Source organism: Tupaia chinensis, unplaced genomic scaffold, assembly GCF_000334495.1.
Source record: "Tupaia chinensis unplaced genomic scaffold, TupChi_1.0 Scaffold000097_1, whole genome shotgun sequence".
Classification (NCBI taxonomy): domain Eukaryota; kingdom Metazoa; phylum Chordata; class Mammalia; order Scandentia; family Tupaiidae; genus Tupaia; species Tupaia belangeri.
In genome coordinates this window covers 9,899,102-9,903,364 of record NW_006159559.1, presented here as the reverse complement: position 1 = coordinate 9,903,364, position 4,263 = coordinate 9,899,102, and positions in this window count along the sequence as shown.

Below are 4,263 nucleotides of genomic sequence, written 5' to 3'. Positions count from 1 at the left end.
ATTCCTGCTTTCTAAAAGGCAGGACTACCAATGGATTAGTTAACCAACAACAGAACAGGTTGACCTCCTCAGATGGGTGCTGACCTGTAAGTAAAGTTATTCAAACAGGAGAAAGATGAGGCTGAATTCAGGATGTTGTGGAAGTTGTCACAGTTTGGAGTTGTATCATACCAGAAGAGCATACATTAGTGTGTGTTTGTGTACATATGTGTATGGGTGGTACGTGGGTGTGTCTATTACCAAACTGGTAGTTTATGGATGCTCTCACTAATGTGCACATTATTTTTTTAAAATTTGAATCTATTTACAATATTTGAAAATATTCAATACATAAACTTGGATTTCTGGCTTTGTTTTTTTTAAAGTTTGGAAAACTGAGCAACTTTGGGCTCACACTGCAGCACAGCAACTGGCAAGAGCTGAGCAGTGACCCAAGCTGCCCACTGAGACCAGGCTTGGGCTCTGTTACAAGCTTCAGCAGACTATCTCATTCTCTTAAGGGACCTAATGGACTGATTCAAGGTTTTCATGGTCACAGCCCTTGCTTTACGGAGTGCATTAGGGGCAAGCCTGGGAAAGGAGAAATACAAGCCAAAAAGAAGTTAAAAGATTGTATTTGTACAGAATTTCTAACACAGTTTTTCTCAACTTTTTTTTATTATTATCTCCTGGGAAAGACTATTTTACTTTTTTCTTAATTGTTCTCCAACTTCAATTAAATTTGGATACACTGATAAACTATACATCTGTTCATAGGCCACAAGCCATTGTTATTACTTAGATATTTCTAAAATGTTTGTGGGTGTCATTCCCTAAGTACCTATTTCTATTCCCCCCGAACAAAAACACACACTTTGTTTTGGCTCTTAAGTCATTTTCTCATTAGTTAAAGCAGCAAAGACTAGAGCATATATTCTCTGGGGAGCAAAACAGTATAGATTAACTTCCAGTACCTTTCTTATAGTTCCCCTTGAGATTATTGAAAAAAGGAATAAACTCACAGGATGTTAAGTTTAATGAGCATAAAGATTAAGATATGTTACTGTCTTATATGAAGATAAGTAAGACTAATGGGGTATCAGATATGCTTACACTGTATACTCACGTGCTAGTTACAGTTTACACCTTGGATTCTCTATAATGTAGGCTCTTTTTAAAATTTCATTTATTATTATTATTATTATTACTATCATTTTTAATTTGGCCAGAGATAAAGAGAGAGAGGGAAAGTGAGAAAGCAAGCCTCAGGTCCAGGACTCAAACACCAGCCAGTAGTAATGTGGTAGTCCAGTACCTTAACCAGCATGCCACCTGGCAGCCTCAACAGTACAGGTTCTTAAATGTTTTGTTCTTATGACTATTTTCTTAAAAATTACCAAAGACCCTAAAGCATTTTTGTTTATACGGGTTATAACTACTGATATTCATCATACTAAAAAATGAAAACAGAGTTTTTAAACTATATATTGTAAATAGACTTAAAATAGCATAATAAGCCTACCACACTACCATAGATAGGGTGTTTTTAATTCAAAAATGCATTTTTCTTTTTTTAAAAAAGTGAGAAGAATAGCATTCATTTTTCAAATCTCTTCAATGTCTGAGTGAGAAGAGGGGAATTCTTACATTGGTTTTTGCACTTAATGTATTGCAATACCACATGTCATATAATTTTGGGGACTTCCACTATACGAGAGTAAAAGTTGACAAATAATGTCTACAGTTTGATCCTTTTAACCACCATAGCCTTCAATGAGTGAAAATATTCTTTAAGATTTCAAAGTTACTACAATTTATTTGAAGGGTTTTTTGTTTTGTTTTGTTTTGGAAAGGTTTTTGCTTTAGGGCTCATGTGCTCCCAGAAAGACAGAGAGAAAGCAAGAAATCACCGCTAGAGGGGATGGACACGCAGCAATCCCTTCTCCTCCATTCTCCTCTTGGGACCTGGGGCACACACACACACACACACACACACACACGTGTGCAAGCACGTGTTTGAAGGTTTTATGTAAAAATGGTGGACTGGACACATACCTTTTGTACCTTGTTCTCACTAAAACTACTTTTTTAAAAAGTAGCATAAACTGACAAGGAATAGGAAAATAGGAATAAAGAAAAGATAAAGAAAAATTTAAATCTGCACTAAAGAGCACAGGAACTGTGGGCACAAGGTACCTCTGGACATGATGGTGGAATGGTTGAAAAGTCTAAATAGTGATGCCTCTGTTTTCATCCTCACCTTCCATAGCTAGGAGATTCAAGTTAGGCACTACTACTCTTCAGGTTCATTCTGTCGATAACTTTAACAAGAATGTATAGAGGCAGTTTGGATACACAGATATCTTACTTTTTAGGGCACTTCATATAATGGCTACAGACAGCTTCCTTCCCAAGTCTTTTTCTCTCACTCACTGTCAGACCTTCAGAGTCCTTAAATAGGTCCTTTTCTGGAAACTAAAAAAAGAGGGCTGGCCCTGGAGTGAAGTGGCTAAGTATTATAATAGGATATCTAATTTGATACCACATGATCAACCAGAGTTTGAGACCTAGCCTTAGTGGCTTCAAAAAGTACATGTGCATACATGCCCCAAATCCTGACTAGATGGCAGAAGAGAGTAAAAAGGATTCAGTGTGACCACACCTTATAAAGGTGGGGTTTTTCTTCTCTCTCTGGTGAGTGCATGCACCCTATGGCATATATATGTATATTGAATACATCCAAGATTCTGACACCAGACCTTACCCAGGGAACAAACCTGACTTCCTTATGGTGAAGACCACAGTAAACCTCACATGTAGGCTTGGTGCTCTCAATCAGCATTTAGCTTTAAATATGGACTGTCAAGTACCATTAGGCTTTTGAAAAAAAGCTTTTTTGGGGGGGAGGGGGCACAGAGGGAACTTGTGTACACAAGACAGAGACACAGAGAGACAGACAGACAGACAGAGGGAAAGCAAGAAAGCTCCCTTCATAGGGCATGGTCACATTGCAATATCATTTCTTCTACTTCTCCCTCCTTTTGAAATCTTGAGCATGCATGCAAAAGTGCCCACCATGTTTTACAAGTCATCAGATCCATTACTCAAACCAGAGTCAGCCATGTGGAATCCAATGACCTTAATCACTACCACCAGGCCAAGGGCCCCATAAAAGCTTTTAACATGTAATAAAGATCAAAACAAATGGGGGGGGGGAAGTGAGGAAGAAGACTTGAAGTAAACAGAGACTATGAAGGCAGAAGATAAAATTTCAAGATATTACCATTAATGAATGAATTATCATTAATAGGGGCAAGAGAATAATACATCTATGAACAGAAATTATGTCAAAAAGAAATATTTACAACACAGTAATTAGTGTGAATAGACAGCCCTCAGAATGGGAAAATATTTTTGGAAACTATGCATCACATAAGGGACTGATAACCAAAATTCACAAGGAACTCAAGCAGCTGTTCCGAAAAAAGATGATCAATCCTATTAAAAGATAAGAGGAGGAGTTGAAAAAACCACTTTCTAAAGATGACATACAATAGCTAAAAGGCATGTAAAAAATTGCTCAACATCCCCCATTGTAAGGGAAAATGAAGATCAAAACAGCAATGAGATACTACCTAACTCCAGTGAGGAATAGCTAAAAGGCATATTAAAAAATGTTCAACATCCCTCATTGTTAGGAAAATGCAGATTAAAACAACAATGAGATACCACCTAACTCCAGTCAGAATGACTAAGATTAAAAAAACAAAAAAACCACTAAGTGCTGGCAGGGGTGTGGTAAAAGGAGAACTCTTTTTCACTGCTGGTGGGAATGTAAACTGGTCCAGCCACTGTGGAGAACAATTTGGAGATTCCTCAAAAATCTACAAATAGAACTACCATATGATCCAGCAATCCCACTCCTTGGTATCTACCCAAAGTACAGAAGAATACTTAGTCGGAAAAGTGCTTGCACATCGATATTTAGTGCGGCACTATTCACAATTGCTAAGTCATGGGAACAACCCAAATGCCCATGAACAGATGAATGGATAGAAAAACTGTGGCACATATACTCTATGGAATACTATTTAGTCATTAAAAAATCCAACAAAACCCTGGCTTTTGACAGGAAGTGGATGAATATGGAAGATTTACTGCTGAGTAAAGCAAGCCAGGCTATGAAGGAGAGGCACTGTATGTCCCCACTTAATATATACTGAGTGTTCACAATCTATGACTGAAACTAATTGACTAAAGGATATAGAAACACAGTATATAGAT